The sequence below is a fragment of the Oryzias latipes genome, chromosome 22 (genome assembly GCF_002234675.1).
Source record: "Oryzias latipes chromosome 22, ASM223467v1".
Taxonomy (NCBI): Eukaryota; Metazoa; Chordata; class Actinopteri; order Beloniformes; family Adrianichthyidae; genus Oryzias; species Oryzias latipes.
In genome coordinates this window covers 20,640,733-20,655,041 of record NC_019880.2, presented here as the reverse complement: position 1 = coordinate 20,655,041, position 14,309 = coordinate 20,640,733, and the positions used below count along the sequence as shown (strand labels likewise).

At 43.8% G+C, this 14,309-nt stretch overlaps 1 long non-coding RNA gene across 1 annotated transcript; it reads left to right on the top strand.

Annotated features, from left to right (window-relative positions):
• Positions 1–1,891: 1,891 nt before the first annotated feature.
• Positions 1,892–3,392, top strand: LOC110017562. The gene is made up of 3 exons (XR_002292990.2): positions 1,892–2,041; positions 2,485–2,583; positions 2,660–3,392. It is a non-coding gene; the product is annotated as an uncharacterized LOC110017562 (long non-coding RNA).
• The last annotated feature ends 10,917 nt before the right edge of the window (positions 3,393–14,309 follow it).

Below are 14,309 nucleotides of genomic sequence, written 5' to 3'. Positions count from 1 at the left end.
CCATAGACTGTATCAGAGAACTGGACTGAGCAGCTGTGACGTCATCCACAGAAAACGCCTCACCGCCACCTCCAGCTAAATGAAGCCAATTCAGTCGTCATTTTTCCGTGGCACGGGCGCCGCCATGTTGGAGCCAGACGACAGTGATTGGTCCGAGTTGGTCTAAGTCAACGTTTCTATAGCAACCACTGTTGCCAATCAGCAGTGAGCATGTTTGAAGTCCATGCCCCTTCCACTGAAAGCGGCTCGGGAGAATCTGTCAAACATTGAAGTGGGGGCCAGCAGGCACCACATGCTTTTACTGAGACATCTGATTGGCGGTCAGCTTACAACTTCAATAACTTGTTGCAAAAAGAAATAAAAAAATCCTGAAAAAAAAGAGAACTATCTGGAAGAATTCAGGTCTGACTCCTCCCCCATGAGAGCATATAAACCAGCTCTTTCACCAGCTAGGTGAAAGAATTGGTGTCCAGGTGTCCAGAATTGACAAAGCCTTTTGGATAAGAGGTGAAACGTCTTGTAACTCTAAGAAACTAAGTCCAGATGACAGCCTTTAAACCTACTATTGTGATGGAGTCAACCTGGATGAATAAGAGTCTTCACAGACACTTATCTGGAAGATGTTAAAAACGGTTCTTCTGACCAATAGAACAACTGAGGAACAGCTGTTCTGTGGAAATCTATGGGATTTTGGATTCTTAGAACCAGCAGGTACTTCCTGATTGGAATGCTAGGGGGAGGGGTTGCTTTTGTTCAAATGGGTAAATCGTGGCCATGACCTTTGACCCATGAAATCCATGGGTCAAAGGTCATGGCTATAATGATCTTTAACTTTAGTTTGTGGCTGACATGATTACGGGGGTTTAACTTGTCAAATCTGAAAAAATGTCAGTGATGTCCTATAGATGTCTTTTCTTAATGTTATGAAAAACACAAGTTTGATGCAATCGTGATGTCATTGCTAGGGAAGGGGGGGGGTGAAGTTGATTACAGGGTTCCTCCGCTTTGTCACGTTTCAATATTTGCGGTTTTGTGTATTCATGGATTCTCAGTGATGTGACTCCTCCAGTTCATCTCAAAAGCTCAGAAACTCAAGACACTATATGAGATTTTGCATCTGAAGGAGGTGCTGCACGCATTTCTGAGGAGCGGAGATGAAGAGCACGCCTGCTAAGGAATATATCTGCAGAGAGCAACCACTGGTTCCACCGGTTCCTGAATCGCCATAACAGAAGTTTGTACCCCTGCATGGACAAATGACATCAGCTGACTCGGAAGAGGCCGGAAAATATCCTGATACGCTGAGGAAGATCATCGCAGAGAATAATTATCATCTGGATGAATGACTGACGGATGAAATCAGCCCCTTCTGGAGGAAGATGACCTCTGGCACTAAACAGATGAAGGAGGCATAACGGACTCCTGGTTTTAAGGCGTCACTCGTAATATTCTGTACACTGTACTATCTATTGATCTGAATAAAAAACTCTTTATGTTGAGCAATACTCCAATGTTCATCCTTTTTCTTTAGATCTGTTCTGAAAATGAGCGTAGCTTCATTCCAGTGACGTGCGGTCAGGTGAGGCAAGTGAGGCAGAGCCTCACCTGTCATGATTGTGATAAAATAGAAAAAGGTAAATTAAGTAAATATTATTTTCCACTGATCTGTTTTATATCAGCATGTTTTCCACAGTTTCTGAGGTTAAAATCGCCGAATATGTGTGTTGCGCGATCACAGACGGAGCGGAAACCCTTGGTGAGGCTTGGGAGAGCTGTGCCTCATGTCTGACGGTAGGGCTCAATGTCAACACAGCCGTGCGGTGGAAACCCTGCTACAGGCCAGCTTAATAGGCTTCAGGTGAGGCATGCCTCACCAGCAGGGGGCAGACGTGAGCTGACAGCTGCTTGGTAGCTACACTGGAGCCGTAGAAACAGACTAAGAACGCCTGTCTCAAACTAAAGAATAAAGAAAAATATAGAAGACTTTTCCAGCAGATCATAGAGATTTTTGTGGAGAAGGATCAACACATGGGCTCAAAAAGTAAGGCCAAACACGTTTTTCAGTGTTTGTTTTTTTTACAAATAACACGGGAGTAAGTGGATAAAAATGTAAGTAAAATCACTTATTTTATTTACGATCATTTTGTCACAGACAACATGTGATAACTGATTAAAGCTCCAGAATTTGAAGTTGGAAAAATACCAGAAATAGTTACTGATGGTCAAATGTGTGCTGAAAACATCTGAATACTGTAGTTTGTTTACAGTATGAATCATTTATACACAATATTTGTGTTCTATCCATGTCTATACAAGAAAAGTTCTATGTAAGACAAATATGTTCTTGTGTGTATTTTATAAGCTGTTAGCTGCTGTTAGATAAATGGTGAAACATTCAGTTCTTTCAATTCTTAATCTGACTCCAAAGGAGTCAGTGCCTCACCAGCCATTAACCTCACCGCACGTCACTGCTTCATTCTATAGAAAGCAGCACATGAACCGCAGTCTGTGGTCCTCCTGACGTGAGGACAGATGTCTCCGTAACCATGGGGACAGTGGTGAGGAATCCACCCGACCAAGCAGGTGAGTCAAAAATCATGTGCAGAGTTTCAGCTTGTTGGTCGTGTTAATGGATGTAACTGTGAATGCTCAATGATAGAAACAATGCCTGACCTTTCCTGAATGGTGATGAAAGCAGCAGCAGCAGCAAGTGGACAGTAGACAGGAGCAGCAGTGATGAAGACTCTGATGAGACGCATCATGTACATCACCACCCACCAGTGCTGCAGCTCAAGGCGGGAAGCCAGCAGCTACTCTCATCTGTTGAACTGCAGTTTGACAGCAAGAACCGCTGAGGTCCAGCCACGGCTTTTCCTGCACAGGACGTCCACACAGATGCGGAGGGACTCTGACCAGTGGTGGGAAACAGTCATCAAGGCTGAAAAATTTTCCAAAAGGAAAGAGCCAAAATCAAATGTGGAGAGAGCAACATTCATCAGTGCGCTCCCAAAAGCAACAGCTGCTTTTGACTGAGGCAATGCCCATTAGGACAGTTTCACAGAGCTTTTTAAAAACTTTGTGTTTTAAATGTGTTTTTTAGTTCAATTGGTGGGCTATGATGGAGGTGCAATGGATCCCAAAATCTGAGTGTGAGAGACACGGTTCAAAAGAATTTGTTCAGATTTGTAGAAAGTAAAAAAACAGGACAAAATAAGATCAAATCTTACAATAATCTTTTTTAAAGCTTAAAAATTACATATCTAATAAAACATATTATGCTTCAAAACAGACATACACGCATATAAACTGCTTTCCATGTGATCACCAGAGGTACCCCGACTGCCATTAGATACCGCAAATGTGCAACTCGCGTTCCACGATGGAGGCAGGGGGGTGGGGGTGGGTGGGGGGTAAACCCGCAGCACACATCTGTGCAGAACCGGGACTGGTGTTCCATACAGAACACGGATCATCCGTGCACCCCCATCCCGCGGGATCCGTGTCAGAGTGCGTGAAAATAAAATATAAGGATGAAGCTCAGTCAGGAGTCTGTCCAGCATCAGCACCACTGATTTCACTACAACTCCCATGATGCATTGGGTTAATGTGACGGTATCACATGACGGTATTAGTCATGAAAACGTCTGGATGAAATCAGGAAAACAGTTTATGAGTCCTTCAAGATTGTGTTGGAGGACAAAAGATGAAAGTCGGACATTCCTGAGTTTGGTCATAAATTCATCTTCAGGAAAGAAAGAACAGTTTTTTAATAACGTCTGAATGGAAGGAATAAGTCAATTCAGACTTTATTCACTTTTGAAAAACTGGAAGTTAAGTTAAAATAGAAATACTGACAAAGTAGACGAAGCAGCGATAAGGTGAAGTGGTCAACAGACATGAAACAATTTCATCTCCAAAAAGAAATGAAACATTTTTGTTCGAACTTGTCTTTTTGATTTAGACAAAAGAAAAACGAGTCAAACTTCAGCGTGTTCACGTTTTTGTGTCGTTACAACTGATGAACATACAGATGTTGGTCTTTTTTGTCGAAAATGTATCAGACATGCTGTGATTATTTCTTTATTCAAACATTGCAGTTGCTCTGGCACAAAAATAAAAAAAATAAATTACTGCTTTTATTTTATTTGGTTTTGGTGACGTTTACATGAATTTGCATTTTCATAAACTGGAGGAAAAAACTTCTTCCTGGGCAAATTTTCCACTAATTTAGTTGCAAATGATAATTGCAAACTATTACAGCTGTTAGGAAAGACAGCCGAAACGTCACACTTTTTATGCCTGAAATATTTCAGAAAATGCTCGTGAGATGGTGGAGGAACTGGACATTAATACAGACTACAGAGTTTCTCTTCTTTTTAGTTTTTGGTCGCTTGTTTACCGCTGGATTTCTGTCAAGGAAAAAAACCCTAAACAATCTGAAGATCCAGCTGCCCTCGCTGGGGCAAATAAGAGGCAGAAATATCAGTTCTGACTGCCACACATGTAACATGTGCTGCAGAAATATATCTGCACTAGCAGGTCTGCAGACTAGCCAACATGTTCTAAGTAGTTTTTATCTAGTTTGATGTTTGGTTCTCATGTTCACATTTTCTATTGATTGTTTTCCTTTTTAGTTCACTGAGGAGAAAAAGAAAAAAATAAGTTGCATTTTCGCACATTTGTATTTTTTTTCAGCTATCAAACAACTCAACAAATATTGTTTGTTTCAGTAATCAAATATAAACTATTAACTCCCAAATTGTGGATTCCTGTAGTTAAAGAGCTTTTCAAACTAATCCTGCCTGTTTCTCCCTTTGAACCAACTCAGCGCCTTCCTTTCTTCTCCAGCTGCAGAGTGCTGCATGCAGCTGCATGACAGAAGGCAGGGAAGCCGTCCATCAAAGCAGACCGAGCCACGGACACCTCCCATAAGGAGCAATATGAAGCCCCACAAGTTATTACTCCTGCTACCCATACCCGTTTTGTCTTCATCAATTCCTAAACTCATAAGACTCCCTGCCTCTCTTTTTTGCCAAATTGTGCCATCTATCAAGGCTGGTGCCACACTGCTGCCTCCTCTGCTCAGTTGTTCTTCGCGGTTGCCTCTCCTCCCAACCTCGTGGCAGAGCGAGGAAGTACGACTACAGATTGTCAAATTATCCCCAGGCACGAGCATTTTTCCAGGTGGTAATGAGAACAGCACCACGCCACATTCTCTGCTGTGTTTTCCTCCTCCCATGTCAAACCTCTTATCCTTGGAATCTCTTTTTGCCTTGATCTTGCTTTCTATCTTGTTCCGTATATCTTCCTTCATTTACCCCCCCCCCCCCCGTATCGTCATTTCTTTCTCAAGCCTGTTCTGTCTTTTATCTCCTTCTTCTCACTGCTGGTCCCTGATTGTAGTGGACTGACTGGTCCTCTTTCTTCTTCGCTCTCCCCGTCCTTTCTCTCCATCTCTCTAATTATGTGAGAAGACAAAGGCGTCTGATTCTCCCTCCTCCCATTGAGAACTGGCAGGCCTCGTGTAGGAGAGAGTTAATTTCACACTTACTGCATGCTTTAATTAAAAAGGGGTGAGGAGGAGGGATGGTTGGAAAAGAAAAAAAAACAAGTGTGGATGCATACGCTCAGTAACACAGAAAGCGGATCCTGAATGAAATGAAGGGAGGCGAGCATTTGTAGCCGTGTAGGTGTGAACCTCAGCGCTTGCAGATGCATGCCACCATCTTGCCTTTGTCAACAGCAACAGCGTGTTCTATTTTTAGCTGAGGGTTTTAATGACAAATCAATACCACTGTAAAAGGCAGCTCTGCATCGGCTGCTCGCCAATTGTTACTGGCACACAAACTGAAAACACCAAAGTCTCACACATGCCTGTCCAAGACGCACACAGCATTCAAACAGAGCACTCAGAAACCGAGCGCGCTCTGCAGAGCTGCTCCCTCCCCCTCAATCATCCTCACAACAATAGCATATGATAACCCTTGTTGAGCTATTGAGATGTGGATGATAGTGGCGACGCCCACCATTGTCACATCAGGCACTTTATCATCCTCGTCTCTGGAAGCAGCATCTCAGCAGTGATGTCCCTTCCAGAGGACATTTATTTAAACCTGTAATAATCTGATGCAGCATCATAAACAGCATGATGCTGCCCAATCAGTTCAGTTCAAGTGTTTGTTGAGCACTGGTCAGTTTAAAAGACCACAAGAGAACATAGTAAAGAAAACACTACATTAAGAGCAATATTATAAAAATAATTAAAAAAAAGAGAATCACAGTCAGGTCGGAACAGATTTATGCCCCGTTCTCCAAACACTATCAGACCAACTCATGGAACCACAGCAGTAAGGAGGGTCTAAGGGCTGGGATGCCCACTTTAGTTTAGTCTGTTTAGTTTATCCAGTGAATTCTATGACTTTGTGATCTTCATGATTTTATGTTTACTATACAACATTTGTATGAAGCCCATTGAGGCGACTGTTGTTGTAATATTGGGCTATAGAAATCCAATTGAATTGAATTAAATCTTTAATCTGTTTTAAGTGTTGATGGAGTGAAGCCCACCTTGTTTATCCTCCGTGCCATTATGTGCCTGTTTCCACACAAACAACTGTAAACTCTCAGGTGCTGCAGGACAAGCTGAAATGTTGTACCACTGCTTATTAGCTGCGTTTCCATCACACAAAACTTTGTTGAAATTCTAGAAATGTCAAAGAAAAAAAAATTCACAATGAAACTGTTCCTATTAAATCCTAATTATGTGACTAATCACACGTTCACAGATGTGACCAATATTTTGATTGACAGCAGATCCATTCACATTTCTGCCACGGTGCTAGCGCTCATCCTTATCTTTCAAAGGAGACGTCGGCGTCTTCTTCAGGCAGTGGAGCAGCGAGCTCCTTACAGGTGGGAGGGGCTACGGATGAAGCCATTTTGGGATTTGGTTTGGTGATTTTCCAGAGGAGCTGTGGATCCAACAATTCCACATGACACGCTCCACTTCTGATGAGCTGTAACGCTGTGGGACCTCTGGTGGCGCCCGCTGTGCAGCGCCCAAGGCCGCCAGTTCCTACCAAGAAGGGCATCGCCATCAGGTTGTTGGTCACATGACTCATTTAATTCTAAAAACGTGTTTCTGTTGCAGTTTTGTGAAATATTTCCTTTTCAATACGCCTCAAAAACCATCTCCTCCAACCCCAAAAAAGTTTTTCGATAAATGTGTGTGTTTTTCTAATTGTCACGTTTCCATTTGGCAAATTTATTTTTTATTAAATCCAATTTGCTCAATTTCATGGTCAATGGAAACGCAGCTAGTGTTAAATTCAAAATATCCACATTAATGAATTCTGCAACCAAAAACTCAATGTTATCACCTCCTCAGACCTGCAATGACTTCAAATGTGAGGAAAAATGGAAATAGAAATGTTTCTGCCAACACAACCTTAAGCGTCTTCTAAGGAAGCCTCCATGCCACCGTGCCACACAGGGATGATTCCGGCTCCTGTCAGATGCTTGGCATCTCTCCAGAGATGGAGGAATGTACTTTTCTCCACTCCCAAAGCCTTTAAGATTATTTTCAGCTCCTCAGGAGTGTGACTGTCAGTGCACTGGTCAGTCTCTGGATGAGCATGACTGACAAGTTCCCATTTTTTCTCTTGGAGGCTGACTCATTAATAGTGTATTGTATAAACCCTAGCATCATCCTGAACTCCTTGGATGGACAAACATATAGAACAATTTGTATTTCAGCCATTGTGGTAGAAAATGTAGAGGTGTGACATGGGGTTTGAGGTTTGTTGAGTTGAACTTCCAGTCCTATAGGAAGCTTTCAGACAATACACCTCAGTAAATGGATCTCTGAAATTATACACGTCATTCTCTGACACAAGCTTCAAAAATACGCTTCCATACCTTCCCATGAACTCAGAAGCTGGCAGATATTAGAATAGACTCAGGAAGACGCGTGCTGAGTCCAATTAGCAGTCTGTTGTTTCACACTGTGGGCGATGGAGCTTGTTATTCCAAGCATGGAGAGTCTGACGAGCCACTGCTCTGTGGCTCCCACCGTGCAATCAGCTTCTATGACTCTTTCAGACCCACTAAGCACTGATTGCTGCATTCATCTTGCAGTACTCTCTCTCTGTGAGGAACTGCAGTGGTACATTTGTTAAGACTGTTGTGGACACCCTTAGAACAAGATACAAAACCTGACTTGATGACTTTTGTCCTGCTGAAGCCAAAAACTATATGGTCCTAATGTTCTTGGCAGGGTCAGATTTGAAAGAAATAAGAGTTCCCCTGTGCAGTTGCAGTTTGAATATATGAGTACTAATGCATTAATATAGACTCTAATTATATTCCTTGATTAAAAGCGGGGGAATTACAATGCAGGATTCAATTGCAGGTTGATGAGGCAGACTCCGGTTTGCTGCTTTCCCCCCTCCACACTGTGAGAGCTTTAAAGAAAGCCAGGTGCTGTCTGAAACGGCTTGATTGTGTGCTTGTCAGATGAGTGTGCTTTGTTAGGACTGATTTTTCCAGGGAGCTATTGAACAAAGCAGGCTAAAGGCCGATAAAGCATTTTGTTTCTAAACATCTCCATACACTATCCGTGTGCTTAGCATGACTGACATGGACTGGATGTTGTCTGAAGTGTCAAAACAATGAAGGTCGCCTTCACAGTACAGGATCAGACCAGTGATGTCTGCATGTCAGTGCAGTTGTGAATAAACCCGTATTTGCCTCAAAATCCAATTGTTGTGGGACTTTGAACCAAACGGACTGGGATCTTGTCTAAGACACGGACATTTCGTGGCTTTTCATTTTTTACCTGCAGGTCATCTTATAGTTTTTATGAGCAGATGAGGTCAGTGCCCACCCTGTTTGGTGGTCTTTGCTTTTGTAGTTTAAAATAAATGTATGTTCTGTCATCTATGATGTGATCAGCACAATTTTCTTTTACAAAATAAAGGAAAATAAAAAAGCCTAAACTTTATTATGTATTGCACTGTAATTAAGGCTTAATGCAGATTGACAGAAGACAAAATGTATGTTTTTTTAACTCCACACAGGTATAAACTGAATGAATATCCTGTTTGAACTATTTAACCCAAACATCCCAGTGCTATGAAGGCACTGTAGCCATGGAAGACACCGTGTCTCTTTGAAAGCGGTTAACAGCAAGGTGCACTGCTCCATTTAAACCCTTGTGCTATCCTAGGCACTTTAACATTGAGAGTTGGGTCATCTAGACCCCACTAAACAGTTCGCCGAACCTTTTATCTTTAATGATTTGTGATCCTCACTGGTGTCCATGGATTACATGAAATCTTTCCACCTTTCTCCACCTTTGTCATGGTAGGGAGAACACGTCAATGTAAGGGTGGGGTCATCTAAGATAGCACAAGGGTTACGCGCCATGGTCCAGGTGGATGAATAAAGTGAAAGGAGCAGGTTTTGGCCCCTTAATGCACAAAAAACGAGGAGTCACCAGGGGTCTCTGCATGAAGTCATGAAAAGTGATAATAGGCGGTAATGTGATCAGACACAGGTGGAGTCAGAGGTGATAATGCCCTTTTCTTTCAGATCATATGAATTTTGTCGATGTAGTGTCTTCAGGAAGCTATTCATGAAGGAATGGTTATGGTTCAAAGTGATCAACTTGACTTGAACCTGGCTTGATTTGGAGTTGTTAATTTAGAATTTAAGTGTTTTTTAACCTTTTTTGTTTAAATATTAAATGTAAGTTTCATTTGGGCTTTCATCGTCTTTTAGATTTGCAGTGATCTATCAACACCATGCAGTCAGAAGAGGACTGGCTCTTTTTATCTCTTTAGAGCTGAATGCTGGATGCTGCAGTCCTTTATCATGACTCTACCGTCATGGTCTCACTAATTTTGTAATGGTATTTTGCATTTTTATTTTGCTTATTGGTATTATGTGTCCTCATTGGCAGTAGACCATTGTCAATCATTCTCTACAGAATCAGCTCAGGTTGATACATTTACATAAATCTTTGATGTGCTCTCAATCTATAAAACAACAAATTTTTCTACAACTTAGAGTTTAAACAAGAGAGAAAAGTGTGAAGATTTCTGTCTAAGAAAAGTGTGAAAAAGTGTGCAGCGAAGGGTTTTACAAATCCTTCAAACGTCTCTTTGAATTGTAGGAAATGAAGATGACTTCTTTTTTTTTTTTTTTTTTTTTTTTTTTAAACTTGTCCTGTCCAACAGCTGGGCAGACAGATGAGAGCCGAGGGCTACTTGTGTTGGACATATTTTACTTTAACAAGAGGGGTTATTAATCTTCAGACAAACCAAAGGTATGTCTGAATAAACCCCTTTTGTAATTGAGGCCAAACTTTATTAATTTCAATCATGTTTGAAAATCTTTAGTGTTGGACCGGACGGAAAAGGAAAAAGGGGAAGAAGAGAGAGGGACGTTAGAGAGAGGGGGGGTAGGGGGTGATAATAGGAGGGGAAGGGGGATAAGACCATGAAGCAGCATAAGGCAACAAGTTTACTGGTTGTTAATCATTATGGTAAGGTTCAAATGTAGAAAGAAAAAAAAAAGAAAAAAAGGGGCGGAGCCTGTCCACACACACACTCAAATGTTATAAACACACCTGCTAGCTGCAAAAATGTCCACCTGTCGACATGTACACAAAACAGATAGTGTTCACACGCATACTTATGCCTTAAAACCAACTAGTGTGAAATATTTCAGTCATTCAGTCATGCAAACTGTTAGTGCAAAGGTGAGCTAACACCTGTGCTCAGGTGAATGTTTATGTTCTTCTAAAATGGATGGTGGAACGTGAAAAGAAGGAGGGAGAGTGCCCAGCCATCCCCACCCCAAGACCCCCACCGCAGCAGCAGCGGCAGCCGGAATCCCCCCAACGCCACACGGGAACCGGCAGGGAACAACCGCCGCCCGGGCGACCAAGCCCGCCACCCAGGCCAGGGCCAGCAGGGCCGCCGCAAGGCCCCCAGAGCCAGAGGCCAGGGACGCACGGAGGGAAAGAGAGCGCCGCCCCAGCCCAACCAGGAGAGCAGCCCCCCCGCCGCGCCGGGAGAACCCAACGCAGAGCCCCCACCGGAGAAGGACGCCCACAGCCCCAAACGAGCACCCCACCACCACCCAGGAGTTCCGGGCATCCCCCCGCCCCAACCCCAGGTACGAGCCAGGACCCCCCAAGGGAGACCCGCTCCGCACTCCAGGCAGCCACCCGCCCGGCCCACGGTTGGTCCAGGGAGGAGCGAGGCAGGGGCCCGCCGCCCCCGCCCAGGAGGGGGGAACCCCGGGGAAAAAAGAGGGCCCACAAGGGGTGTTGTAAATATGGCCCGACCAGGCTCGGCCACAGTTGGAAATTTGGCGGGGCCCAGCACTCAGGAGCAAGGACCAGAACCCACCCCCCAGGGACCAGACACCCCCGGCTCAGATGTAATGTGAACCCCCCCACCGCGCGGAGAGAGCACCGCCGGGCCCAGGAAGCCAGCACCCCGGGGACACGGCCGCCGCTGCAAAGTGGCCCGTACCCCCCACCAGGGAAGAGGCAGGGGACAGACGGACCCAGGTCCCACCTTCCTTGCAAAATGTGTGTGCGTGTATGTGTGTTTGAAAGGGTGTGTGTGTGTGTGTGTGCATGTGTGTGTGTTTATGTTGGGATGTATATATTGAGGGGGGAGGGGTGTGTGTACTAAGGGGGGTGCGGTTAAAATTGGCGGGTAGGGCACTAAGGGGACATCTCCTGATTACTCACAGTGACGTCCCCTCACCCTCCCCACCAAGGGGCCCTAAATGTCTAAGGTGCGGTTAAAATTGGCGGGTAGGGTGCTAGGAGGACATCCGCTGCTTGCTGGCAGTGATGTCCAAGCACCCCCCCTACCAAGGGCCCTACATGTCTAAGGTGCAAATAAAACCGAAAGAGGGGGGGCCCACTCCATACGGCAACCACAGGAGGGGGGCCACTGCCTATTAACCCCCCCCCCCCCCCCCCCAAGGCTCATCGCAGGCTAAGCCCCCCCACCCCCTCAAGATGACTTCTTGTATTTCACCTATGAGGAGTTATTTTTTAGAACATAACTGCACTTATTGGAATATTTGAGGAATAAGAAACCTTTCCTTTGTATTCCAGTAAGGTTGTCCTTTTTTTATTTTCAATAGCAGGTCCGGATTCACATACCCATCATTAAAACAGGTCAGTTACTGGTTCTTAAATCTAAACATTTGATTTTATTGATTGTATTGATTTCATTGATTTTATCAATTTCATTGATTTTATCGATTTTGTTGATTTTATTGATTTAACTGATTTATCGATTTTATTGATTCTAACCACTATCACCATTTCATATGTGTGCTGGGTTTTATTTCTCCATACTGGAAACTGCTTTTATTACTGATTTTGTCTCATATTAATTGTACAGCACTTTGTAATCTGGATTTCGAAAAGTGCTATATAAATAAAGTTTATTATTATTATCTTCCAATCCATTCACTAATCTGTCCATCTGTGTACTCCCGCTCATCCAGGACTGAGCAGCAGTCTAACGCTTTAGTCACAACTGCCCTCACAGGTGGCTACTGAAGCTGTCTGCAGGCCAAAAGGCCAAACCTGAGCGGGCCGCAGGTGGTTCCAGACCGTAGAGCCGTCCGTGAGCCAGTGGAGTGAAAATGTCCAAGTGCATTTTTCTATGGGCATGCTGCGACCAGCACATTGCAGGAAACACCTAAATAATAGCCGGGGTATATAAAAGGCAGTAGGTGAGACGCAGGCACGTCGTTCAGATTTGCTATTTTTTCCACCTCCCAGAACTCTTCACACTGCGCTAAGGACCCATTAGAGCCGTTCAATAGATGTAGGCAAAAACGGATTCTGTAAAATACTATGATGAAAGTTCATTTAGCAATACGTGTATCCGTTTGGAATGCTGCCTAAACGATTTTACATTGAATATCTATGAGCAAATCCATAGTTAAGCATCTTTTGTGCTCCACCTAAACCTCTGACTGCTATTTGGCAGAACACCACGCCGAGTCTGTTTCAGCAGCTCTACATCCAAAACCTACAAGATGTTGCAAAACCATCTATTGTCAGATGTTCACTCATTAGCCTCGTGGTTCTTGTTTTTACAGATATGTCTTTTGGCTCGACGTGCCCATGAACAGCCCCTCAGGAAGGCATCTAGGTCCCCCAGACCAGGGCCCTGAGCCAGCATGACTGGCTCCTCTGGATGTAGAAGCCTGCAGGGACCAAGCTCCCCATCTTTCTCTAACCCAGGAGGAGAAACTCATTTTGGCTGCTTGTATCCACGACCTCTTTCTGTTGGTCAAGTCCCTGAGCTCGGACTAAGTTGAGAACTTCACTTTCAGGCTAGCCTCTGGCACAATGTCCACATGACCGCAAATACTGCATCTTTCCTCACCTGTGAACAGGACCCCACGATACTTCAGCTCTGCCTCGGGTAGAATCTTTTCTACCTCCATGAGAGTGATGCCACTGGCTTTTACTTTTTACTGGCATTCTGGTGGAATTGTGGTTTCTGTTCAAAAGTAAGAGCAGCAGTGTGGGTGTGGCCGTCTTTTTAAAAGACACCTTTGAAGGGCGTGGGCGCATTAGCATGGTTTTTCAACATAAATTGGTCATTTAAAGTATTTTTAACATTTACATATATTTTTATCAATTATATGTAATATGCATGTTTTGTAGCATTTAAATCTACATTCTTTTGATATTATAGCACATTTGTTTGTTGTTTTTTCTAATAATGCAGAAAATATTAGAAAAGCTGACTATATGTACCACACTCTACCTTTGTTTGATCAAGGTTTTACATTTGGCGCCCCATAGATATGAAAGGATCACATGATTGCGTTCTCCAGTTTTCTGCATCTGAACCAAATCTTCAACATTTCCAATATTTAAAAAGATGTAGTTCTTTAATTTCTTTTTGGGGCAAAGAGACAGGAGACAGCATGGCCCACTGCACACCATCACACTTACTTCTGCAAACCCCTCATTCATTCAGGCACTGAGCTAATGACGTTTCAATCCTGTTCCCTTTCAAGACAATGCTGCAATAATTAGCATGAGCTTTTTTGAGACATCCACTGGCCTTTGTGTGACAATGAAGTTGCAACGGCACTGACTTTGGAGGGCCGAGCAGACACGTGGGAGTGGGAGTCCCACAGAGCCCTAAAGAGGTGTTGTGCACCACAAGACAGAAGAAATGAAAGAGGAAAAGAGGAGCAGTGTGGAGGAGGCAGCTCTGCAAGCTCCTCGCAAAGACTGGTGGGGGTGA